Source organism: Lontra canadensis, unplaced genomic scaffold, assembly GCF_010015895.1.
Source record: "Lontra canadensis isolate GAN:19392208 unplaced genomic scaffold, GSC_riverotter_1.0 scaffold3, whole genome shotgun sequence".
NCBI classification, from domain to species: Eukaryota; Metazoa; Chordata; class Mammalia; order Carnivora; family Mustelidae; genus Lontra; species Lontra canadensis.
In genome coordinates, this window is record NW_022630997.1 from 18,802,480 (window position 1) to 18,830,382 (window position 27,903).

The window sequence follows — 27,903 nt, forward strand, 5'->3', positions numbered from 1 at the left end:
TTCAGTTCAGGTCATGGTCTCAGGGTCCTGGGATCAAGCTCTGCATGGGGCTCTCTGCTCAGCAGGGAGCTGCTTCCCCCGCCTCTCTCTGCCTACTTGTGATCTCTCTGTGTCAAATAAATGAAGGGAGTTGAGGGACATTGGAAGGGGAGGTGAACCATGACAGACTATGGACTCTGAAAAACAATCTGAGGGGTCTGAAGGGGCGGGGGTGGGAGGTTGGGGGAACCAGGTGGTGGGTATTGGAGAGGGCATGTATTGCATGGAGCACTGGGTGTGGTGCAAAAACAATGAATACTGTTACGCTGAAAATAAATTAAAAAATTAAAAAAAAATATAATCTTTAAAAAAATAAAAATGATTAGTTTTAATTGGAATCTCAGTTTTATTTTCTCTTTAAATAGGAAATGGATCTGGAAATGAAAAACCTTGCTCTGGGCTGGTCATCAGGGCAATAACAGACCATGGAACAAAGAGGACTTAACAGCTAGTTCTTTCCTTAGGTCAGAAGGTCACAATTGATCCGTCCTGGCTGTGAAGTTCTTCGTTTGTTCATAGCGTTCACGCACCACTTTTTGTATTGTGTGCACATTTAAGAGAATGGGAGCCAAAATCAAACCAATATTAACAAAGAGAAATTTCAGCAGTCACAGTTGGTGTATGTAGAGGACCTTGGTCCGCCCTCAAATGCACACCCAGAATTTCCATTGACGTCAATACTTACTGCTCACATGTATCCAGGGCAGGATCTGGCCCTTAGAAATTAAATTAAATAATTCCCTGTGTGGGATACCAGAAAGTATCACAGATCTGCTGAGAGGGACAAAGTACTAACCATGAAAGTAAAGTTTTTCTTTGGTAATGTCAACACAAATGGATGAAGATGGCCCAGGGATACAAAATATGGGCCATGCCCATAACTGTTTAAATTTACCAACATTTATGATGTGCAAATGTGTTTTCAAGAATACACATGATTTTTCAAACAAGACTTGGCTCTTGTTTTCATCCTTTGCTTGTTAATATGCTTTTAAATGCAGTGACATTTATATAGCATAAATGCCCTAACATTCCAAAATCATTCTCATTCTATAATTTTAGACTTGGAATAATACAGAAAAAACCAGACATTCTCCAAACTAGTAGTACATTTCATCCATAGGTGGATACATTTTTCTCAATGAAGATGTCTAGAGTTTGAGAATTGCTAGGAGTCTTTTGGACTCAACAAATGGGAAAATGATTATCTGCATGATCTTATCTGGGGGTTGGATGGAGTTGACTCTTATCAATCCTGAGGAGAGAAATGGTTCTTTTTTTGCATAGTACTAAATAGAAATGAGTCTTCATTTTGAGACTTTGTCACATTTGTTCTTTGAATGAAAGATGAGATTAAGATAATTTGTTTCTATAAGAAATCCAATTCATATATATATATAAATATATATATATCATCAATTAAAACTCTTCAGATGAAAGTATTATTTCTTATATATTATTGTATGTGGATTGTTTAATGCTGATTAGTAATGCTTCCTTTTTTTTTAAACCTTCAATTCAGTTAAAGAAACATTGATTGTGTGGCTTCTTTAGGCTAGTCTAAGGGCTGATAATCTGGGCTGAAAACTCAGTCCCAGCTATCCAGGTGTACTTAGCATCTATTGATAGGAGCAGTCATACCACACTGTGCACAGAAGACCAAGAGTGTATGAGTTCTTTTTTTTTTTTTTTTTTTTAAGCGTGTGTAAGTTCATGAAACAAACATAGAAACAAGATTCTGGGAGAGAAGAAATTGGGAGGGGAAAAGTTCAAATTTGCCTGATGATTTGGAAGGGCCTCAAGTTGCTCTGATCATTTCTGGTGTACTTTGAAAATGATGGTGGTTTTGCCTGGTGACAGAGGTGTGGAACTGATAATGAGAACAGTATTCCAGATGGAGGGATAAACCTGAAAAAGGAATTAGATGAGTGCTTAATAAGATATTGAGGACCAGTGAGATGTCTGGTGTGGTTAGAACATAGAATGCTTGAGTAGTAGTGGAGATAAAAAAGTTGGGACCCAACTTTGGCCTTTGAATGCCAAACTAAGAAATTTGGATTTTGCTCTGAAAGCACTTCACATTTTATACTGTTCTTGTCCAATCTCAGTTCATATCAGGATAAAATTCCACTCATTTCTCTTTATAAAAATAGTTTCACAGATATTATCTCTGAGCCTCTTAGACGCACATTGTTTTTGTTTTCATTTTCTTTCAATGCTTTTAATAAAAATCATTTTCTATCTTTCTCATTCAGGAAAGTTTTAATATTGAACAAATAGATTTATGAACCAGGATGATGGATATCCTAGAAGGGATTCAAAGTGGAAAATGGTAATATGAAAATCTTTGGGTAGGAAAAAGAGACACAGGAAGAAACAACAATTTTCAGCTTTTATCTTTTCACTGTAGTTTTCTGTTGCTTAGAGATGAGGTAGGTTACTATGTGCAGGCATGCAACTAGCCCTAGCCTATCCTGCTGTTCTGCTGGCAAGCTATCTGGGGTCTCTGTGTTAGCCCTAGAGGACAGACTTGGACAAATTCCCTCATATCACTGGGCTTCGTGTTCCTTCTTTTGAAAATAGGAGTTGATCTAAATAAACTCTAGGTTCCTTCCTCTTCTGTAATTCAATATTGGTCCATTGTGGCTGAACCTAGCAAGAGAAACCTCCTCTTGGATTTTTCTTTGCAGCTGCTGGGCAGTGCTGAGGTGCACTAGCATTTACTCTGGATACACTCACAGATTCTTGTAACTGGCTTGCTCTGCACGCCAAGTGAAGGGTAGTGGAGGGGATGAGAATAAAAGGTGCTAGAGGTAGAACAGTTGGTGTTCAAGGTATACTTTCAGCTGGCAGTGTGAAGGATATAGATCAGGAGACTGAGAATTACAAAATAAGAAAAACTGATCTTTTTCACTGCTGAGGCTCTTACTTTCTATATACCTTCTGTGTGTTAGGCAGTATTGACTGAGGGGCCAGTTGATTCGCTGACTTGTTTTTGCAGGTTCTACTCTGTTAACTTCTTCAGATACAATCACAGTCTTGCTGGCAACTAAAGGCATGCATTTATAAGAGGTGCTATCTTTGCTCTTAACCAGGTTTTCTTATTTTTGTTTTTGTTTCTGCTTTTTTAGAGTATTATCCGTTAAGGGATACAATTCAAATCATTGGCTTTCTTCAAATCAATTTCTAACCAGTGGAGCCAACCTGCCTAGCAAAATGGTTCCCCAGGGAGGCTCAGTGCTGGCTTGTTTGCAGAAATATCTAACTTTAAAAATAACTCTCTGGGTATAAGGGGGAACCCATGCCCTGAGAACATTTGGATCCTTCTGTGAGGACTTTTGACTTACCTGGAAGCTAATGCGTACCAAATGGTTTCGTAGTGAAATGGGCCAATATATATTTGCTAGAAAAAAGGCCATTTTACATCTTAATTTCCTCAAGCATTTTCTTTAGGGGGAAAAAGCCTGAAATTGTCATTGCCCTTAGTTCTCTGGAATTGAAAATATGGACTTCAGTGCCCTTAAATGCACTGGTTACCAAGAAAAGCAAATGTTTCTCTGTGGCATTCTGTTGACATTCTGGGAACATTATTCTGCCTAGCATTTATTTCAGGATGGGGAGGAATGGAGTTTTATGGTCCTCTCTGCAAAGGGCACAAGCCAAACAAATCTCGGACTTTCTGACCTGGCTGTGAACAGCAGACTTTTTCCAATAGCCGTGCCTCCTGTTTCTGATTGAAAATGGGGTAACTAACTAGGCCTGAAATGAATCTTGGGAGAAAATCTTGAGCAGTTGCTTAAAAAAAGACTTTGTGCATTCCCATAGTTTGATAGGCCTTTAGTTCAGACTTGCAAAAGAACAGTGCCTGCTCGCTTACAGGCATTTTCAGCCTTTTGCAAAATTATCATGTCTTTGCCATTTGCTCTTTTTCATTCAGGATATTTTCTTTTCCATTATTGACACCAAAAGCTTATTTGTTGGAGGGAAGAAGTCCCTCTCAACAAACACCTGTTTCTAAGAAAAAATAAGTGACAAGATAGTTGAGAAGGGCTGGAGGAGTTTTTACTGTTCTCTAGTGCACCAAGAAATAGTGATGTGTGGACTGAAGAAGAAAAGACATTTGCTGCTGATTAGTATTCTCTGTGACCTGGGTCTATCTTTGCAGTCTTCTCCCTTTGTCTTATCCTGGGTGAAACTACATTGTCCATCCTATATGAGGCCTTTGTAAGTTTCTCTTCTAGGTTTATTTAAAAGCAAGACTTCTGATCTGTTCTCCTTGGCTCCTTTATCCTTCAAGCTTAAACAGGCAATCTGGGGTATCATGTATCATAATAGAATCATCTATCATAATAGAAATAAAGAGGTGAAAAACCCGAAGCCCACTGTAAATTGTGAAATGCTATTTAAATGTAACATCTTATAAAAAATGAAATGGAGGGTTAAAATTTTTTTCTAGACCTTTTATGTGATTTACTTTAGGTACTTGGAAATGCCCTATATGTCACAGCTGATTCTGATTGATTCAAGTGACCTTGAAGTTTTCTAGTTCACACTTTCCTTTGGGCAGAAATCCACTTAAATGATCTTAGAAAGATGGATACTCTTTTCATCAATCTGTAGAGTTGAAGAATTGATCTCTTTTGGCAGACTTTGTCAGTGTTTCACATCCCTTGAGATGTGAATTCTGATTTGCAATTATTATAGCAGGATCTCCTGCTATAATTGAAGGCTGTTCCTTTTGTTCCATTACAATGGAAACAGAACAGCCATTCACCATTATTAATGTAATATTCCTTTAAATTCTTTAAATTCTTGAAGGCTTAGTTTCCCTGGATGAAATTTATCTGGTTTCTTTAGATTTTTCTATATATTGACTATTTACAAAAACTTAATTTTTCCAAACATCATCTCAGTATTTTAACTTTTGTTTTAGTTGTAGAGCCCCAAAGTAGAGATCTCTAATTAAAGGCATGTTCATTGCTGAAAAATAACTTTGTTGTTGTCTTCTTTTTATGTGTTTCTGTAGATAGCACTCACCTATTAGTTTTTTTTTTCTACCAAATGATATAGCATAGTTTTTGACATTCAGATATTTTTGTATTTTGCTTGTTAAGGCCTTCGCTTAGGACCTGGGTAAATATGAACTTTGAGGTTCCTAGGAAATAGGGTGGAAGTAATGGCATACCAATCATGTTTATTCTCCCTGTGAATTTGTTTTTTCATTCATTCAACAAATAATATGTATCTAGCATGAGCCCAGTACTAGAAATTTAACTGTAAACAAACAAGACAAAATCCCTGCCCTTATGGCACCAACATTCTGGTCAAGAATTTCTCACCCACCCTAACTTTTTCATTTGAAGTGTATACATGGCCTGAGAATGTAGCTGAGACTGGATATGTAAGGTGGGTGATAGCAACTTACATGCTTAGATATAACACAGAGTATAGCACAGAATAACTATGAATTTCTGAGGAAGCAATATGAGCTGACTGCAATATTCAGAAGCTTACCTGGAATGTTCAGCCTTAGCAAAGACATTGAACAGTCTGTGTAGAAACTCATTTAAGTTTGCAAGTGACAGGGCCTGTCATTGTCTCTATCATCTGAAGGGCTGTGGAAGAAAGATTGAGCATGGCTTATAAGGTCCAGAGTTTCGTGAAATACGACTGGTATAGTTTGAAAAGAGAAACATGTTTTAGTTCACTGTATGGAAGGGCTCTGCAATAAAGCTGTCTCAAAATTCATTGGTAGCTTTAGAAAGTTATGTCATTATCATCACCATCATTATTTTTACTAGTAGAGTAGTACTTTAGTAGCTACTTATTGAATAACTAGTATGTCCAGATAGTGTACTTTGAGGGCTATAACAGCATTATTTTTAACCTTCAAACCATCCTGTGAAGTCTCATTATTCCTGTTTCACAGATAAGGAACCTGAGACTTAGAGACTCTGTGGGTTCTCCATTTTGACAGATGGTGGTGTATAGAGATTGAAGCAACACACAGGAGGAGGTGGATCATTATTCATCTTTCTATTGCATAATGTGAGTTTTAAATGGGAATATAAGAGCATTTAGCTTGTATGCAGAACCACAGAAATTACATGGTCTGTATTTTGTAACTCACATATGCGTATGTATTTTGATCTTAGCACAACAGTGGAAATGCTGTGCAGTCCATCTCAACAGTTTTTACTTCCCTCTTTGATAATGTACACATTCTACTGACATTCTGTACTTTTGGCTTACTGATCAATAAGGAAGAATCAAAAGGAAAAAGAACTATGGGTTGTTCTGTCTTTCCCTTAACTTTTCATGTAATCATTTGCATTGTAGGTAGTTGGTTAATACAAGGAAAGAACATGAGTAAGAGGATATGATAGACTTCCGTGGTGTTCTAGTTTCTTAGAACGCCACAGCTTTTTTCTTGCATTCAAAGCAAGTTCTAGTTTAAATGAAAAGTGTGATTTCTGCAGACCATTAGTGCCTCTGCTTACTCAAGCATAGGTGTAAAACATACTTATCCTGGACTCAATTTAAGTCTTCCTGAACTTACACATATTGTAGATCTGTGAAAAGTCTGTGCTTGTAGAGCATGATGGAGAATATATGTGAAAGGGGTGGTGGGGTGGGGTGGGATGTGGTGGGGACATACATTTTGTGTCTATCACCTTTAGTTATGCATGTATGCTGCATTGTCCCATGGACTTGACTTACAAAATACAAAGTCAAAGATACAATCATTCTGAATTTAAGAGGGTGACTTTTAAACTAAGCTCAGAGCTTTTATCAGCACAGGACTTTGGGTATAAGATAAGTATTCTATAGAGGCTGTGTAGTGAGCATCACGAAAGCTACATGCTAATGGGACAGCAAGGAACTGTGACAGACATGCATATTGTGTGCATCTCCTCTACTCACACTCATGTTCCATTGGACTTCACTTATAAAACACAAATTCAAAGATAAAATTATTAAGAATTTTAAGACGGCAACAACAGAGATTCAACCAAGGCTAAGGCCCTTCTGAGTGTGGATCCCTGTGTGACTGTATAGGTTGTATGCCTGTGAAGTTGGTCCTGGCTTCTTCCCTCACATTTTTGATGCCTGGGATGGGATGAGTCAAAACTTGGGCTAAACTGGGTCTCTTGACTAGAGTACCTACATGTGGCCTCTTTATATGAATTGGGTTTCTGCCGGTGTGGTGGTTGGGTACCAAGCTGTGGAGTTCTTAGAGGGACGTTCCAGAGGACAAATATTCCAAAAGAACCAGGTGGAAATGGTTTGGCTTTTAATGACTTAATCTTGGATATCACATAGTATCACTTCTACTATACTCTGTTGGTAGAAGCAGTCAAAAGACTACTCTGATTTAAGGGGAGGGAACATAGAGCCCACTTACTGATGGAAAGAGTATCAAAAAATTTGAGACCATGTTTTAAGAACACTTTATTTTATTTTTATTTATTTTTATTTTTTATTTAAATTTAATTTAGTTAACATATAGTATGTTATTAGTTTCAGGGGAGGATTTAGTGATTTATCAGTTGCATATAACACCCAGTACTCATTACATCAAGTGCCCTCCTTAATGCCCATCACCCAATTACCCTATCCCCTCACCTAGCTCCCCTCCAGCAAAACAAGCTACTTTGGTGATAAAGGTGCTCAGCTGTTTTCATACTCTTCTTTTTCTCTCCTCTCCATTCTCCCATCTAGTACTTTTTCTCTCATCTTCTTTTTTCCTTTCCTTTCCTACTCCTCTTCCTTCTCCTTTTAAAATTCTCATTGCACCACACTTTTTCTCATTGTTGAGTAGGAAAAAAAATTTAGAGAGTTGGAAAAACATGAAAGTGAGTGAGAAACTAAGAGAAAGGGAGAGAGAATGTCTGATTAGCCCGTGACTTTCTATTTAACTATGTGAATTTATGGAAATACTTCAAAATTCCAGATACCTAGATTATCTCTATTCACTCCATCTCAGCTCTACCTTAATTTCAAGAAAGATCTGTGATTATACACATTCCCATTTCTTTCTATTTATTTCTCATCTATTTGTCTTTGAATATGAGCACTTCTGCTGGTCCTGGTCTCATAGTCTCTGTACATTGTTTACCTGTAAATTCTGCTGCATTTCTTGACTCCTAGAATTCAAGAAACATGGTTTCAAATATTCCATAATCAGCATTATATAAAAGAGATAGAAACTTATTCCAAGTAAACTGAAGCAAGATGTGGCTGCAAGAGGAATTTTGGCCTATAAATGTGAAAAAAAACTCATTGTATATTCTAAGAGAATGCATTTGGCAAGGGCATAGACTTCAGTGGAAACTGATAGAGCTGGTTTGTATAAAGCATCTTTAACCCATCTGCCACTTGAATGATGGCTTCTGACTCAGTCTCCTTATTTCAAAGGATACCAGTTGAGTATTGTCTTAAATCTCAAACAGCACTCATAAAACAGCACTTTGATTTGCTAAGTGGAACTAAATCAGAAACATGTAGACTTGGAATCACTCAGATTTACAAAATGATTGAGCAGTGTCAGGATAATGCCAAGTAAAACAATGTGATGAATTCTGAACAATATTTTCTCATATATCTAAAAGTACTTGGCTCCAGGCTCTCCATAGTCAATGTCAAAGATACCCTGACCCTGATGGAATCCATGGCTTTAAGAAGGAATTCTCCTGAAAGACATTACTTCCCAAATGCTATAGACCTGGTTTATATTGTTTACTAGAAAAGTAAAATGCAACAAAAGCATTTTATAAATATTTTATAAGTATTGGGTTTTTTTTTGGCCAAGATAGTATAAACTAGTGTATTTTAAAACCGTATCCCACAAAGAACAATAGGCTAACAACTTAAAACAAATGAAATCATTTTAGGGTAAGAAATTATCTTCCTTTTCCTTTATTTAGATAATTACAATGTTGTGTCCATATCATTTTGTATTCCACTTTTCCCCTGGATTATAACAGTGTGAAGAACATGGGCTTTGTAACCAGTCAGATCTGGCTTTGAATCTAGGCTCTATCATATACAGTCTCAATGGGCTTGGTCAAGTTGTTTATCCACTTTGGTGTTCAGTTTGTTTATTCATGAAATGAGAATGACAACTGACACACCGATATAACTTGGGTTCCACATGACTAGTCTCTTTGTAGTATCTTTTTTAAAAAAATTATTTTTATTAACATATAATGTATTGTTTGCCCCAGGGGTACAAGTCTGTGAATCATCAGGCTTACACATTTCACAACACTCACCATAGCCCATACCCTCGCTAATGTCCATAACCCAACCACCCTATCCCTACCTCCCACTTTGTAGTATCTTATTCAGAGCAATAGCATTTAGCAGAAAAATGTAACCAAACATAATTAAGATATATAATCTTTAAAGTATGAGAAATTTAAAAAACAAAAAATTTAATGGTTTTGTTTAATTGACATACAATAGACTGCACATATTTAAAGCATAAAATGTAATCAATTTTAGCATTTATATACACCCATGAAATCATCACCACAATCAAAATAATGAACACATATATATACCCCAAAAGTTTCCTCATGCCCTTTTATAATACCTTCTTTCTGTTTCACTCAGGCTTCCCCATCCCTAGGCTACCATTGACCTGTTTTCTGTTATTATACATCAGATTGCACTTTAAAAGTTTTTTATATAAATAGACTTATACCGTATGTGCTGTTTTTTGTTGGCTTCTTTCAGCATAATTATTTTGAAATTCATCCATGTTATTGCCCTTATCAATAATTCATTACGTTTTATTGTTGAATAATTGTTGTATCAATATACCACAATTTGGTTATCCATTTTCTGTTGATGGACATCTTTTTTTTCTTTCAGTTTTTAACTATCATAAATGCAACCACTAATTATATTCTTGTGCAAGTCTTTCTATATGGATATATGCATTTATTTCTCTGGAAAGGGAGTTAAGAAACTACCAAACCATTTTTTAAAAAAGATTTTATTTATTTATTTGATACAGAAAGAGAGAGATCACAAGTAGGTAGAGTGGCACGCGGGGGTGGGGGGCGGGAAGCAGACTCCCTGCTGAGCAGAGAGCCCCATGCAGGGCTTGATCCCAGGACCCTGAGATCATGACCTGAGCCGAAGGCAAAGGCTTAACCCACCGAGCCACCCAGGCGCCCCCAAACCATTTTTTAATAACGCTTGTAATCATTTTACTTTCCACTACTATTGAATGGAAGATTTAGTAGCTTCACATCCTTGGTATGATTAATCTTTGTATTTTAGCCATTCTGATCGAAAGACAGCAATATCTAATTGTGGTTTTAGTTTTATTTCCCTAATGAAAAATGATGTTAGCATCATGTCCTGTGGTTATTTGTCATCAATATATCATCTTTGGAGAAGTGTATTTTCAAAAATTTTGCCCATTTAAAAAATTGCATTGTTCATTTGTAGTTGAGCTTTGAGAGTTCTTCATATATTCCCAATAAAAGTCCTTTATTAGATATGTGATTTACAGATCTTTTCTTCTGGTCTGTGGCTTGTTTTTTCATTCCCTGTATTTGTGCTATATAGATATAACTGTGGCGTGCATGCAATTTGGTACATAAGAAGAAAGAAGAGAGGGAAGAAAAAGTTTTTTTTTTTTTAACTGAAAATCACTTTTTTTCCATAGACGTAGTAACTTCAAATATGAGATAACACCTAAACCAATAAGGTTGTCTAAAAACTATAAAGTGATTTGAGAACTGAGAGGCCTGACCTTCATGACTCGATCCTACAAGCCAAAATATACCAGTTACTAACTTCTTTGGGCAGAAATGGGGGAGGGGGGACGTTCTTTTATAGTTTTTTTTTTTTTTTTTAAGGTAGCTATTCTCAATTTCTTCATGAGATCGTCTTACATTTTAAAGGACTTTTGAGATCCAGGTTGGTTCTAGAGCTTTCTTAACGTGTTCTTGGATAACATTTCCAGCTTCCTAGCTCACCTTAAGAATCCATCTGGAACCCAAAGCTGTCGGAATTAACTGAATTCTGTGATCCTGGGTTTTGTTCAGACCCAGTTTAGAAAGCACTCTCAGGAGAATGCTGACCTCATATTATGAGTTGGGAAGCATTCCTTCTCCATTTTCTGGAGGAGTCTCTGAAGGATTGGTATTATTTCTTCCTAAATGCTTAATAGGGTTCACCATTAAACCATCTGGATCTTGTCTTTTCTTTGAGCAAAGATTTTAAATTATAAATTTAGTGTCTTTACTCATTATGGGTTTATTCAAATTTTCTATTTCTTCCATAGTCTACTTTGGTTATTTGTGCCTTTCTAGGAGTTTGTTCATCTAAGGTGTCTGATACATGGACATAAAACTGTCCATAATACTACCTTACAATCTTTCATGTGTTCTTATACATTCCTAATTTTCATGATTTGTCTTCTTCTTCTTCTTTTTTTTTTTTGGTAGTGGGTCTTGCTAAAATTTGAAAAACTTTGTTTTTATTTTTCATTTTCTGAGAAGCATATTTTTGGTTTCATTTATTTTTTACTTTTGCCTTTTTAACTTCTACTTAATTGATTTACAACCTACTACTTATTATTTCCTTTCCTTTCTTTGCTGTGGGTTGAATTTACTCTTCATTTTCTACGTTCTTAAGGTGGAAGTTTGGGTTATTGATTTGAGATATTTTTCTAGCAGAGGCATTTAAAGTTGTAAATTCCCCTCTAAATATTGCTTAGCTGAAAATGGATAAATTTATTGCTGGCTATTTTTTATTTCAGAAGTTTTTAATCTTGATTTGGCAGAGACTATCCAGATATTTGTTCTGTTTGGACATTGGGGTTGAATATTTACTGCCCTGCCAGAGCTATGGTCTTTAGGAGCATATACACTGTTGCTGGGAATTTTGTTTTGTTCTAAACATTTGTCCTTTAGAGAAAGTCTTACAAAACCATTTCCCCAGCTGTCTGCCTGTATCTATTCACTTTGTACTCTGCGTTTGTGGTTTTCTGTGACTTATTTCCTTACTTTTGTTGTTTTCCATACCCATTTGAAGCCGAGGAGAGGTGAGGATGCCAGGGATCTAGTGTTCCAAATGATGAAAAGAACTGGAAGTTAGAATGTTTGAATTTTGTTCCCCCTTCACTACTCATCAGTCAGACATATATTTTGGATAAGTGGGGTGATGTGATTTCAGAGGTGTCAGGAAGACATTCTTCATGCCTTCATTCTTCCCACCCACCTTTGTTTAGTTGATGCTCATTTACTCTTCACTCCTTGGCTTGCTTATTTCTTCTAGAATTCTCTGCTCCTTTGCACTTGGTTAGACCTTCCCTCTCAAAACATTGTGTCTTATAGTAAACCATACTTTAGTATAACTACTTGTTTATTTATCTGTTATCTGTGTTTTCTGAGGACAGGGCCCATCAATCTGGCTCACATTGTATACAGTACCTGGAAATATTGGGTATTCATGTGGAATTTAAAAAATCAATTTCTGAAATTTAACAGTTATAGCTTTATTCCTTTGTATGTTATTTAAAAGTAACATATAACTACTACTATTATTTGTTTCAGGGGTTACAGGTCTGTGATTGATCAGTCTTACACAATTCTCAGCACTCACCATAGCACATATCCGCCTCAATGTCTATCACACAGCCATCCCATCCCTCCCACCTCCCTCAACTCCAGCAACCCTCAGTTTGTTTCCTGAGATTGGGAGTATGTTTTTTACTCATCAATTTGCCTTTCAGATCCTTTCCTGAAATCAGGCTTTGTTAGGAGAGTCCTTGGGATAACCTGAGCCCATACTGAAGGAGAACTGGGCACAGAAGGGGCACATTAAAGATCCACTTGCCTCTGAGCTTAACACGGTTTACTGGAATTCTTGTGTTTTTTTTTTTTTTTTTTGATGAACTTGTAATATTTTTATGTTATCTTGCATGATGAAATGGAAAGCATGTGTGTTTAATTTGCTTATATCTCACAAAATTAAGCTGGTCATCTTGTCGTACCTGGGAGAAATATGTTCAGATTTAAAATGATTTAATAACCTGAGAAAAAGGAAAGATATAGAAAGAAGGAAATTTTAGTTTGCAGTGATTACTTTAGAAAACAACTAGATCAGATATGGTGTCATGTTCTAAGAATAATGTAATGTCGGTAATATGCTTTAAGTGTGAGAATAGTAAAGAAGGGTAAGACTTGCTAAAGTTTGCAAGGAACTTTTCTCTAATGATACTCTGTTTTTTGAAGATTTTATTTATTTTTTTATTTGAAAGAAAGAGAGAGAGCGCCGGATCAGGGGGAGGGGTAGACAGAGAGGGAGAAACAGACCCTCCACTGAGCAGGGATCCTGATCCCAGGACTTGATCTAGCAGGGGCTGATCCCAGGACTTGATCCTAGAACTCGATCCCAGGACCCTGGGATCATGACCTAAGGTGAGATGCTTAAACAACTGAGCCACTCAGGTGTCCCTCTAATCATACTTTTTCTAAAGAGAGCTATAATTCTATATTTTAAACCTAAAATTACTACATTTTTATGTATATGGAAGGCTTGACACAACTTTTTTTCTTGACTTAAAATAATTTTAAGTAAGAAATTCTGGTAATAAATAACAACACTTCACATTTGTATGTCACCTTAAATTTCTTTTGGTTGATAAGGTATAATTTAAGAAAATAGTACCTGTACTTTATGATCTACAGAACATTTTCTTTAAAAATTATGAAAAGTTCACTCAATTGGAGAAAATTATACAACATACTGTGTATATATTTAGTATGTCATAAATATAAAATATAAGGTCCCTTCTTCCCATGTTTTCCAATTCCGCTTCCCTGGAATTGATACCATTAATAGTTGTATAAACTTCCAGACTTTTTTTTCTGTTCACATATAAATATATATATGTGTATATATATAACATTTATAGCAGCAATATGTTAAAAAACAAAATTCAGCTGAGTAAATTTGAAGATCTAATTGGTTTTTATTAAATGATTCAAGAATTGGGCAGCATCCCATCCAGCAGGTAGAAGGGATCTTTGAGGAGATGCACAAAATGAAAGATTTTTATAGGAAGGAGGGTGGGGCAAGGAAATTATTAGCAAATGAAAAGGGTTGTTTCAGGCAAGGTCACTTTCCCTTAGTAGAGGAAGCAGGAGGTCAGATAACCTTAGCACAGAAAATTTTGACTGACTAGTTAAGACTTAAATTTCTGGAGGATGTCAAAACTGCAGTTAGATTAGGTATTAACGCCTGGTTTGATGACCTGGCCTAAGTGATGTCATTTTGTGCATCCTATGCATGTAACCTATGCCTTTGTATCAGTGAACACACTTACATACAGCTTAAGTATTTTAGCGTATAACCTATGCATGTATTTTTATGAAATTATGATGGTATTTCTGATTGATAGTTTATTAGCAGTAGAATAACTAGAGTGAAAGTTAGTCACATTTTAAGTGTTAGAGGCAAATTGCCTACCTAAAAGTTTTCTATTTCCTCCAACTGTATATATGACTATCCTGTTTCCCAAATACTTGCCAGCATGGGTATTATCAATCTCTCTAATTCTTGCCAAGCTGAAAAGTGGTACCTCCCTGTTTAGTTTGCAGTTTCCTGATCCCCAGTGTGGTTGAGCATCTTGTATTGTGTGTGTGTGTGTGTGTGTGTGTGTGTGTGTGTGTGAATTGCCTATTTAGGCCTTGCCATTTTTTTTTTCCTTTGTGTTATTTGTATTTTTATACTGATTTGTAGAAGCTTTTGAATTATTAGGGATAGTGACATTTTAAATATTTGTTATAAATATTTTCCCTCAATTTAACATTTCTCTTTTAACTTTGTTAAGAGTGTGTCTTAAAAAAAACTCATTTGTATTTTGTCAAATCTTTAAGATTTTCACATGTATTCTCTCTCATACAATCTTTAAACCAAATCAATGAAGGTAAGAATTATTATTATCATTGTACAGATGAACTAGCATAGAGCTTAAATTACTGGCTCAAGAAGGAAGGGATTCATATCTAAGCCTACATTGCTAGAAATAGCACACCAGGATAAGGGAAACTAGAAAACAGGAGAACTGGCTAAGGAGCCACCCAACAAAGGATGTTCCCTTCCAAACTGACTTTTCTTTATGGCTCAGCCATTGGTCAGTAGTCTTTAAGGAGACTGCCTAAAGCAGCAGTAACAGTTTGCAATGGCCTCTAGGTGGTTCTGGTAATATGAGGTGTTTGTAACTCCTTTGGCTTAGCTTTGACACCCATTTCCCTTCCCCGCCTCTCCTTGCCAACTTTGTTTTATGGCTCTCTTGGCTTAGGTCTTGGTTATTAATTTTACTTACTTCATGACTTTTGGCTCTGACCACTGGCTATGCCTATGGACAGATTACTGGCTGCAATCTCAGTAGATCTCCCAGTTCCAGATTTAGAATTTTAGCCCTGGTTGAAGATCATGGTGATGATTCTGGGCTCCTAGGCCTTTGTATTAGTGAACAACAGAGAGATGGAGAGTTGGGGAAAATGCAACAGAAAAAACTATCTAAAAATGCCCTAAAAATAAAATGCCCTCAAAATTTTAATGAGAAACTTCAGCTACTAAATAGCAAATATCTGTGAGGAATTAGGGGTAGGTTGGAAGAATGGTAACATTTCATTCTTCTTTCTGACTGGAAAGAACTAGTTACAGGTAGTCTAGTTATGCACAGAAGACTTACTGATAGGAATTTTGATGGCTTATTGATAGAAATATTGGAGAAGTTTCTGCCCATTTCCCCCTACCCCTCCCACTACCACCAGCAGCTTACTATAAGCATATACAATCACTATCTCATACCCAAACATGGGGAAAAGCCACATTTTCCTCTCATACTTCTTAGCAGATGAAAATTTCTGTAAGTTATTCTTCTTATTAACAAATGCTTCTATTTTTGAAAAAAAAATTATTTGAAAGAGAGAGAGAGAGAGAGAGAGCATGCGCTTGAGCAGGGAAGGGGGAGAGGAGGGCAGAGGGAGAGGGAGAAACAGACTCCCTACTGCCTTCTCTGAGTTCCTGGATTATTTGTCATCTGTTCTTATCACCAGATACTTAGGTTCCTTTAGTTCTTTCTTGTTACCCATGTTTGGATGATTTTTATTTATTTATCTATTTATCTATTACTTTCAGAAACGTCTTTATTGTGTTTCTTTAGACACTTATCTGCATGTATTTCAATATAGTTTGCATATCTTTTAATTTTTTTAATTATTTTTTTCATGATAAGTGTACTCTTTAATTCCCATCATCTATTGCACCCATTACCCCTTCCACCCACACACCTCCCCTTTGGTAACCATCAGTTTGTTCTCTGTAGCTAAGAGTCTGTTTCTTGGTTTGTCTCTCTCTCTTTTTTTCCCCTTTGCTCATTTGTTTTGTTTCCTAAATTCCACATTTGAGTGAAATCATGTGGTATTTGTCTTTCTCTGACTGACTTATTTCACTTAGCATTAATACTGTCTAGCTCCATCCTCATCATTGAAAATGGCAAGATTTCATTCATTTTGATGGCTGAGTAATATCCCATTATATGTATACCATACCCCATCTTCTTTATCCATTCCTCTGTTGTTGAACACTTGGGCTGCTTCCATAATTTGGCTATTATAAATAATACTGCTCTAAACATAGGTGTGCATGTATCCCTTTGGATTAGTGTTTTTGTATTTTTGGGGTAAATATGTAGTAGTGCAATTATTGGATCATATGGTGGTTCTATTTTTAACTTTTTGAGGAATCTCTATACTGTTTTTCCACAGTGGCTGCACCAGTTTGCATTCCCCAAATGTTTGCATTTTCTGTAGAGTTTTAAACACACTAGCTCAAACTTTTAAATTCACTGTTGACTTTAAACTTAAGAACTATAACTCCCAATATATGTCACAAGGACATTTATTTATGTCCATATTATCATTTTATTATATCTTTTATGCTTTATTTCTTATATTTTACTATATTTGCAATTGTCTTTCTTTCAGGATGATCCTTTCCTTTTTATCCATAGGTTTTTTTGGGAGAGTAGGTAGGGGATTTATACTTTATTATTGACTTTTTGGGTATTTTTCTAATTTTGTTTTTGTTAGGCAAAACTATCTTTTCAATATATTTTTGACTTGGAATTTTTCTCATACAATTTCTCTAAGCTTTCATTTTTAGAATATCTGTGTGGAATTCTATCCTGTTGTGTATTTTAATATATATTGAAATCTGTGAAGTGTTCATGGTTTATTATATTACTCTTCTTTTTACCTCTTATGTATGTCTCCACAAGTAGACTAAGTTTTTTGAGGACAGGACCATATCTGTAGCACCAGCTCCTGGCTTAGTGCCTTTGGCTAAGAATGGTCCCTCTAGTGAAAAGTCTTGTGAAAAGTGCTGTGCCCAAACTTAAAAGTTACAAACTACTCTTGCTTATCTTTTTGTATCCAGTTTCTTTTCCCCTTTCTTAAAATTGTAACTTATAATTGTAAGTTCAGATACTGAAGAATGACATAGGAGTTTTTTGTTCCCAGAAAATAGTCTGCCTACATAGAGATGCTAATTTGTTTGAGTGGACATGTTAGTGCTTTCATTTAAACAAACGTGGGGTTGTGGGGGGGAAGAAAGAGAAAAGAAATGTACTGCTCTCTGTATTAATCTTTATCATCACCATAGTAAAGCACTGGTAGATACTTGAGAATGTTTACGATCATCAAGACACTGTCCTTTCTTGATGCCAACAACAATGAAGAAGATCCATAAAAAGAATAAGTAAAGGAGAAGATTTTAAGTTTAAAAGAAGGGAAGGAATTTATTTTAGATACAAATTTATTTACACCTTTAGGCATCTGTGATCCTGAGAATGACAAGTTTACCACAGTTCCTCATGGTATAATGGAAAGCTTCAATTTTGAAAAACTACTCTGAGTAAGGAATCATGTGAGACTCTTTCTGCAGCCATTGTTTAGTTCTGCAATTGAACCTTGAATAATGGCATTTATTAATATTAAACAGGGATTGGCAACCTGTGGCCCATGGGCCAAATTCAGCCTGCTGACAGATTTTTTTTTTTTTTGCATGATTTGAGGGCAAAGAATGGCTTTTACATTTTTAAGTGGTTTTAAAAATCACAATATTATTTCATGACATGTGAGAAGTATTTGAAATCCAAATTTCATTATGCATAAGTTGGCACAAAGCCATGTTCATTCATTGCATATTGTCTCTGTTTGTCTTTATGCTACAGTGGTGAAGTTGAGTACTTGTGGCATAACCCTCATGACCCACAATGCCTAAAATAGTTGGTAAGTTGCTATCTTGCCCTTTATAGAAAAAGTTGCTTTATACTTCTGGTATAAAACAAGATAGGAGACATAAAAAAAGAAGTCAATTAGGGGAAGATATGAGGATAGATGATAGAGGCAGAATTCCTTTCCTGCTACTTTTTATTCCTTCCCTCACCTTCTTATTCCCCAGTAAGCTCTATCTCTTCTTTCCTTGCATGTACCCCTACTGCACTCTGCCTTCATATTCACAGACACATATATATTGAGAAAAAAGAAAAACAAAGTCTTTAATTTTTATGAGAGTTTGGTTTATGATTGCTCTTAATTATTAAAATTGTATTTTCCCTAATTGTTTTAAATCTGGAGTTTGGACCATCTGGGAACAAAAACTGGGGACCTCAGTATGTAGGTTCTCCATTTGGCAACAGCTGAAAGTAGTGTGAAGACCAGTCAAGAGGAGTGAGACTGAAAATGAAGCTTTGTTGGCCTGTCTTGGGAAATTCGAACCAGATCTGACAGTTGGAGCACCATTTTTGACCATTGTGCTGGGAATCATATTTTGTTCCACTGTATCGAGAACATTTAGGGGTTAAACTGCTACCATTTGATTTTTTTAGTGGGGGAACAACACCACAAAACTAGGGGCTCAGTTTGGAGGAAAAGCTGAAACTGATTCAAACAAGATTTCATTAACTAATTTAGGGAACATTTGGAGCTGTTCTGAGCTATACAATTACTTCTTTTCTCATCTCCACTGGCACTCTGAGAATCAGATCACCTGGGGAAAGCAGATTTAAAAAATTCCAGATGGTGTGTGCGATGCTCCAGCTGTGGAGAATCTCTCCCAGTCAGGCAATCTGCCTTTCTGCCGGAACCCTCTAAAACTGTGCTGCCCATTTGTCATGCTTCTCCAATTGCAGCCTTCTGGATAGCTTCTCTTTGCCTTGTCTGATTCTTCCTTTCCAGTTTTTATCATCCCCCTCCATGAGCTAATGTAGTAACCTCCCTTCATTGGCTATAAATCCATAGAACCTGATATAAAATATGGTTTTGTGAAGGATAATTGGAAAACATCTGTTTTTTTACCCATAAGTTTCAGTGTTCACTTGTCTCATATGACGACGTGACTGTGCATGTGTGAAAAAGAAAAGAAACAGGAAGAGGGGAGGGAAAGGCTAGCATGAGGGTGAGCAAAAAAGAATTCGTGCATGTGCTTTTGTAGCCAGCTGGACAAAATAAGTTCATCTCCATGTCAGCTGGATTAGAATCCCAGGTTAATGTTGAGAAAAGTCAGTCTCACTGACTTGAATGACCTTAATGTGGCTACCAAAGAAGTGATTGCTTTTGGGTTGGTCCTGATTATTGTTTTGAGGATAAGTTTTGTCTGCAGTTATTCCTAGCTTATGGTGACAAGGCTTGAAAGCTTATGGACAGCTTTTGGTCTTCAGAGTGTTCAGATGGGATTTCCTTGGAAGTTGAACACTGTGGGGAGGTGAAGAGAAGAAGCAGATAACAGAAAATACTCCATACTTGTTCTTGTTGGGTCTTTTCATAGTGGATATGCCTTTCCTATCTGTAGAATATTAAGTGAGTAAATTTTGGAACCTTTCATTTTAGCTGCTATAGTCTATAATTGGATTCATGTAAGGTGTATGGGTCATTGAGTTTTATTTTACTTGGTATTTGGTACCTGTTGAAATCCAGATGGAAAATTACATAATTAATCAGGAACTAATTTTTTTTTATATTGTCACTTGAAAAATTGAATAAAATTTATTTATTTTAAAATGCAAAGATCTGAAGTGTACAATTTGATTGCTTTTGATAAAAGTATGCACCTATGTAATCATCACCTTAACAGAATCTAGAACATTTCTATCATTCAGAAAGCCCCCTACTGTCCCTTTCCAGTCCAACCACATCTCATAAGGCAAATACATATTGATTTTATAGATTATTTTGCTTGTTCTTGAACTTAGTGTATACTGTTTAGTGTCTAGATTTTTTTATTGTGTTATGTTAGTCACTATACAGTACATCATTAGTTTTTCATGTAGTGTTCCAAGATTCATTGTTTACATATAATACCCAGTGCTCCATGCAATACATGCCCTCCTTAATACCATCACCAGGCTCGCCCATTCCCCCACCTTCTTCCCCTCTAAAACCCTCTGTTTCTCAGAGTCCACAGTCTTTCATGGTTTGTCTCCCCATCTAATTTCCTCCCCTTCACTTTTCCTTTCCTTTTCCTAATGTCCTCCCTGTTATTCCTTATGTTCCACATATAGATGAAACCATATGATAATTAACTTGCTCTGCTTGACTTATTTCACTTAGCATATTCTCTTCCAGTTCTGTCCATGTTGATGCAAAAGTTGGGTATTCATCCTTTTTGATGGCTGGGTAATATTCAATTGTATATATGGACTGTATCTACTTTATCCATTTGTCTGTTGAAGGGCATCTAGGCTCTTTCCACAGTTTTGCTATTGTGGACATTGCTGCTATGAACGTTGGGGTACATATGGCCCTTCTTTCCACTATATCTGTATCTTTGGGGTAAAGACCCAGTAGTACAATTGCAGGGTCATAGGGTAGCTCTATTTTTAATTTTTTAAGGAATCTCCACACTGTTTTCCAAAGTGGCTGCACCAACTTGAATTCTCACCAACAATGTAAGAGGGTTCCCTTTTCTCCACATCCTTTCCAACACATGTTGTTTCTTTCCTTGTTAATTTTTGCCATCCTAACTGGTGTAAGGTGGTATCTCAGTGTGGTTTTGATTTGAATTTCCCCAATGGCTAATGATGATGAACATTTTTTCATGTGTCTGCTAGTCATCTGAATGTCTTCTTTGGAGAAGTGTCTGTTCATGTCTTTTGCCCATTTTTTTACTTGATTATCTGTTTTTTGGGTATTGAGTTTGAGGAGTTCTTCATAGATCTTGGATATCAGCCTTTTGTCTGTAGTATCATTTGTGAATATCTTCTCCCATTCCATGGTTTGCCTCTTTGTTTTCTTGACTGTTTCCTTTGCTGTACTGTTTCCTTTCCTTTTTATCTTGATGAAGTCCCAAAAGGTCATTTTCACTCTGGTATCCCTTCCTTTTGGAGACGTGTCTTGAAAGAAGTTGCTGTGGCCAATGTCAAAGAGTTTACTGCCTATGTTCTCCTCTAGAATTTTGATGGATTCCTGTTTCACATTGAGGTCTTTCATCCATTTTGAGTGTCTAAATTTTAAAGCTTAGTGTAATATTTCCAATACTCATCTTTGTTTTTTTTTCTTTTTAAGATTTTATTTATTTATTTATTTATTTATTTATTTATAGCATGGAGAGGGGTAGAGAGACAGAGAATCACAAACAGACTGCACACTGAGTGCAGAGTCCCACTCGGGGCTCAATCCTATGAACCTGAGATCACGACCTGAGCTGAAACCTTACTGAGCTACCCAGGTGCCCCCCCAAATAGTTATCTTTGTTATATGTATCAGTTGTTCATTAAAATTTTTTTTGGCTCACAAGATAGTGAGATGGCAGATGAAAGCTGAGCAGCCAGACAGCAAGGAGAAGAAACCTGAAGCCAAGAAGGCTGATGCTGAAGGCAAGGTTAAGAAGGGTAATCTCAAGGCTGAAACGCTGAAGAAGGACCCTTCAACTAATAGTCTGACCTAGTCAGAAGAATTGGTAGGTATTACCAATCAGCTATGTATTACAAAAAGACCATGTACAGGAGGAAGTATTCAGTAGCAAAATCCAGGGTTGAAAGGAAAAAGAAGGTTCTTGATACTGTCATAAAACCAGTTGGTGGTGACAGGAATAGTGATATCTGAGTGGTTAAGCTTCACAAATTGCCGAGGTATTATCTATGGAAGATGTGGCTTGAAAGCTATTGAGGTATGGCAAAACTTTTCAGTCAGCATGTGAGAAAACTGCATGCTAGCGCCACTCCTGGGACCATTTCGATTATCTTCACTGGACACCAGAGAAGCAAGAGGGTGGTTTTCCTGAAGCAACTGAGTAGTGGCTTACTACTTCTGACTGGATCTCTGGCCCTCAGTCGAGTTCCTCTGCATAGACTACACCAGAAATTTGTTATTGCCAATCCATCAAAATTGAGATCAGTGCAAAAATCCCAAAACATCTCACTTATGCTTACTTCAGGAAGAAGCTGCATAAACCCAGACACCAGGAAGGTGAGATTTTTTGACATAGAGAAGGAGAAATATGAGATTACAGAACAGTGCAAGGTTGATCAGAAAGCTGTGGACTCACAAATTCTGCTAAAAATCAAAGCTGTTCTTCAGCGTCAGAGCTATTTCTGCTCTGTGTTTTCTTTCACAAATGGAGTTTATCTTTACAAATTGGTGTTCCAAATTTCTTTCAAAGAACCTAATTAGATAACTGATCTATTTCAAATAATAATAAATAAGTAAAATAAATTCTGAGTTGTTTTCCACTGTATGAGTATCCCACAATCTGTTTATGCTTTCTCCTGTTTGTGAACTAACTTATTATTCAGTTTTATAAAACTCAACTCTGCTCTGTAGAGCAGAAAGTTTTAATTATGGTAAGTCCAGTTTATCAAAATTTTCTTTTATACTTAATGTTCTTGGTGTTATATCTAAGAAATCCTTGTCAATTCACAAGCTCACAAAAATTTTCTTTCATTTTTTTTCTTCTAGACATTTTTTAGTTTTGCTTTCACATTAGTTAATTGTGTCACAGAGAGATTAATATTCATTTTTTCATATATTTATCCATTTAGCCTAGCAGCATTTGTTGAAAATACCATCTTTTCCCATTAATACAGTTGAGGATTTGGGCCATTTGTCTGTAAGTTTCTTTTTTTGTAATGTCTTTTTCAGATTTTGGTATCAGGGTTAAGCTGACATAAAAAGCAGAAACTTTCTTTTCTCTTTTATTTTCCAGAAGTGTTTATGTAACATTGATATTAAGTCTCCTTAAAGATTGATAGAACTTTCCAGTGAACTCAGGTGGGCGTGGAGTTTTATTTGTGTGAAATTTTTATTATAGTTTCTTTCACACATAAAGAGCCTATTCAGATTTGTATTTCTTCATAAGCTTTTGTCTTATTTATTTAATTAATTAATTTGACAGAGAGAGAGAGACAGCAAGAGAGGAAACACAAATGGTAGGGTGGGGGAGTGGGAGAAGTAGGCCTCCTGCTGAGCAGGAAGTCCAACACAGGGCTGGGGCTCCATCTTAGGACCTGGGATCATGACTTGAGCCAAAAGCAGACACTTAACCACTGAGCCACCCAGGTGCCCCAATTTTTGTCTTTTTTAAAAAAGAGTTGCCCATTTTTTTAAGTTGTTGAATTTATTGCCATAGAGTTGTTCATAATATCACATTATTATCCTTTTAATGTCTGTGGGATCTGTAGTGATGCTTCTCTGTAATTCCTGATATAGTTTATTTGTGATTTTCTTGTTTTATTTTTTTATTATTATTTTTTTTTGCTAGGTGTTTGTTAATTTAATTAATACTTTAAAAGAAAAAGTGTTGGCTTTGTCCATTTTCTATTTGCTAATTTCTACTCTGATCTTTATTATTCCTCTCTTATGACTTACTTTGGATTTAATTTGTTCTTTATCTAGCTTCTTAAGTTGGAAACTTAGGTAATTGATATTACATCTTGCTATTTTCTCTAATGTGTGAATTTAAAACTAAATTCCTCCTTTAAACATTGTTTCATCTGTGTTCCATGAATTTTGGTAAGTTACTATTTTTTTAGTTTGAAGTATTTTCTAATTTCTCTTGTGATTTTTCCTTGACCACAGGCTATTTAGAAAAGATTCAATTTCCAGATACTAGGAGATTTTCTAATTATCTCATTATTTTTGACTTGTAATTGAATTTAATTTCCACAGATCTGTGGAAAGTTCAGGATGTTTCTCAAGCTCGTCTAACTTGTCAGGACTTAAATTTCAAACTCCATTTCTCTTCTGGATCTTATTAAAACTTGGTTTCATACTTTGTTAGGATGCATCTAGAGTAGGTCTTACACTAAGGCTTGGTCGTTACTCTTATGGTGTGGCTTTCTGCTGTTTCAACTGAATACCAGTGATGTTATCAAAGTATTAGCAGGATCTCTCCGCTCTGAAGGGACCAGGAATTTGCTAGCAGTGCTTGTTTTCTAATATCTCTATTTCCCACTCAACTCTACATTAACTGCTATCCGGTAAACTCTCATGGTCTCACTCTGAACATGTATAGCCTTGTCCTCAGGGATTTATGTAGGACCTCCCACAGGACTCCTGGGGCCTTCTCTGCACAGCCACCTTTTCCTGTTACCTTGTGTCATAGATTACAGCTACTTCAACCAACCCGAACTCTGATTTCTGCCTCCTCATATCACTTCGACCAGCTCAGGCTCTAGCTTCTCTGTATTACAGTTGGAAAATTATATGCAGTTAGAGAGTTAGTTGATCCTGGGCTCACTCACCTCATGAGTTTCCTTTCTCTCAAGGGTTGCAGTTATGTGCTATCTGTTGTTCTCTGATAAATTTGTCTTAATAAATTTGTCTTAAATGGTTTGTTCAGATTTATAGTTTATTTCAGGAGGGCTGATTTAGTACCAGTTACTTCAACATAGTTGAAAGTAGAATTCTAAGTCTACCATTTTCTTCTGTGCTTTCTGTTTCTCCTGCCTTTCCCCCTCCTATTTTTCTCCTTTCCTGTTTACTTTTGAGTTAATCAAATTTTTAATGTTTTGTTTTAGTTATTTTAATGACTTTTTAGCTTAACTTCTGTATTATTTTTAAGTAGTTGTATTAAAGATTACAGTATTGACCTTTAACTTATCATATTCTGCTTAGAATTAATGTAGTACTGGGATACCTGGGTGGCTCAGTCATTTAAGTGTCTGCCTTTAGTTCAGGTCATGATTCCAGGGTCCTGAGATCTAGTCTTGCATCCGGCTCCTTGCTCAGCAGGGAGACTTTTTCTCCCTCGGCGTGCTTCTCTCCCTGCTTGTGTTCCTGCTTGTTCTCTCCCTCTCTGACAAATAAATAAATCTTTAAAAAAAGAATATAATACAAACTGCAGTAAAACTTGCATAACACTGTAATTCCACTTAGACACCCCGTCCTTTGTGATATTGTTTTATATATTTTATATCTATGAGTATTGTAATCCCTACAATATAATATTCTGCTTTTTTCATTAAATAGTAAGTTTTTTATTGTGGTAAAAAACATACAAAATTTATCATAATTATTTTTAAGTGTATAGTTCAGTAGTGTTAAATATACATAGTCAGTTGTTTTTTCAAGAAATGAATAGAGTGCAAAATATAATCTGTTGGGGTGCCTGGGTGGCTCAGTCATTAAGCGTTGCCTTCGGCTCAGGTCATGGTCCCAGGCTCCTGGGATTGAGCTCTGTGTCAGGCTCCCTGCTTGGCGGGAAGCCTGCTTCTCCCTCTCTGTCTCCCCCTGCTTGTGTTCCCTTTCTCGCAGTCTTTCTCTCTCTGTCAAATAAATAAATAAATAAATAAATAAATAAATCAAATCTTTAAAAAAATATGTCATCTGTTAAGATTATCCATATATTGGGACACCTGGGTGGCTCAGTTGGTTAAGCACCTGCCTTCAGCTCAGGTCATGATCCCAGCATCCTGGGATTGAGTCCCACATCGGGCTCCTTGCTTGGCAGGGAGCCTGCTTCTCCCTCTGCCTCTGCCTGCCACTCTGTCCGCCTGTGCTTGCTCTAGCTCCTCTCTCTCTGACAAATAAATAAATAAAATCTTTAAAAAAAAAGATTATCCACATATTTACCATATCCAATCTCTCCCCTCCTGACTTTTTTAAAGAGGGAGGGAGTGATGGGAGGGGGCAGAGGGAAAGGTAGAGAGAGAGAACCTTAAGCAGAGTCCTCACTCAGTGCAGAGCCTGACATGAGGCTCCATCTCATAACCCTGAGATCATGACCTGAGCCAAAATCAAGAGTCAGATACTTAATTGACTGAACCATCTATGTGCCCCTCCAGTCTGCTTTTTTTCTCCTTATATGTGTTGAGTCCCATCTGATGTCATTTCTCTTCAGCCAAAGAACTTTTCAAGTTTGTGACTTTTGGGGGGATGGTTCCAATCTTTTGTTAAGCCCATCTATTGAATTTTTTTATTTCAGATATTGCAGATTTCATTTCTAGGGTTTTCATTTGGTTCTTGTGCAAGGTTTCTATTTTTCTGCTTAAATGTTCCATCTTCGCATCCATTATGATCATCTTTTCTTTTAGAGCTCGATTATATTTATAATAGCAGCTTTAAGATACTTGTCTGCAAACAGTATGGAGGCTCTTCAAAAATTAAAACTAGAATTACCATATTATCCAGTAATTCCACTACTGGGTACTTACACAAAGAAGATGAAAACACTAATTTGTAGAGATATATGCACCCCATGTTTATTGCAGCATTATTTATAATACCCAAGGTCTGGAAACTACCCAAATGTCCATCAGTAGATGAATGGATAAAGAAGATGTGGTATGCATACACATACAAGCACACACAATGGAATATTACTCAGCCATAGAAAAGAATGAAATCTTGTCATTTGCAATAACATGGTTGGATCTAGAGGTTATAATGCTAAGTGAATTAAATCTATCAGAATAAGACAAATACTGTATGATTTCACTCATGTAGAATTTAAGAAACAAACTAAACAAAGAAAAAGAGTGACAAGCAAAAAAATGGACTCTTGGAGTTCCCGGGTGGCTCAGTTGTTTAAGCATCTGCCTTCGGCTCAGTTCATGATCTCAGGGTCCTGGCATCAAGCCCCACATCAGGCTCCCTGCTCGGCAGGGAGCATGCTTCTTCTTCTCCCTATGCCCCTTCCCCCAGCTCATGCTCTTTCTCTTTCTAATAAATAAAATGTAAATAAAATGGACCCTTAAATATAAAGAACAAACTGGTGGTTGCCAAAGGGGAGGTGGGTGGGGGAATGGGTGAAATAAGTGAAGGGGATTAAGAGTATGCTTATCCTAATGCACACTGAGTAATGTACAGAATTGTTGAATCACTATATTGCACACCTGGAACTAATATAACATTATATGTTAATTATACTGGAATTAAAAAATAAATAAAATTTAAAATGTTCTTATCTGCTAATTCCAACATCTGCATTATTTTGGGGTTTCTAGTGACTACTTTTTCTTTTGACTATGGGTCACATTTTCCTATTTCCATATCTAGTATGTTTCTGATTGTGTCTGGGCATTATGTTCGATACAGACAGAGAATCTGGATTTTGTTCTTTTTCCCTGAAGAGTGCTTTTTTTTTTTTTTTTTTAATTCAAGCAGACAGTTCAGTTATTGGTTGGTCACCTTGAACTAATGTAGGCTTCTTTTTTTTTTTTTTATCTCCATGTTTTTGTTTGCTTTTTTATTGAACAGATTTTATTTTTCAGAGCAGTTTTAGGTTTACAGAAAAATGAGTAGAAAGCACAAAATTCCCATATACCCTCTCATCCAGCCCCCAGTTTCCTCTATTAATTTTTAAAAATATTTTATTTGTTTACTTGAC

General features: G+C 36.3%; 1 protein-coding gene and 1 pseudogene across 1 annotated transcript in view; both read left to right on the plus strand.

Moving 5' to 3' along the window:
* The window catches only part of HPSE2 (heparanase 2 (inactive)), a 655,107-nt gene that overhangs the window by 94,714 nt on the left and 532,490 nt on the right, over window positions 1-27,903 (plus strand). The gene's annotated exons all lie outside the window — the stretch shown is intronic.
* LOC116879736 lies at window positions 14,150-22,748 on the plus strand (annotated as a pseudogene).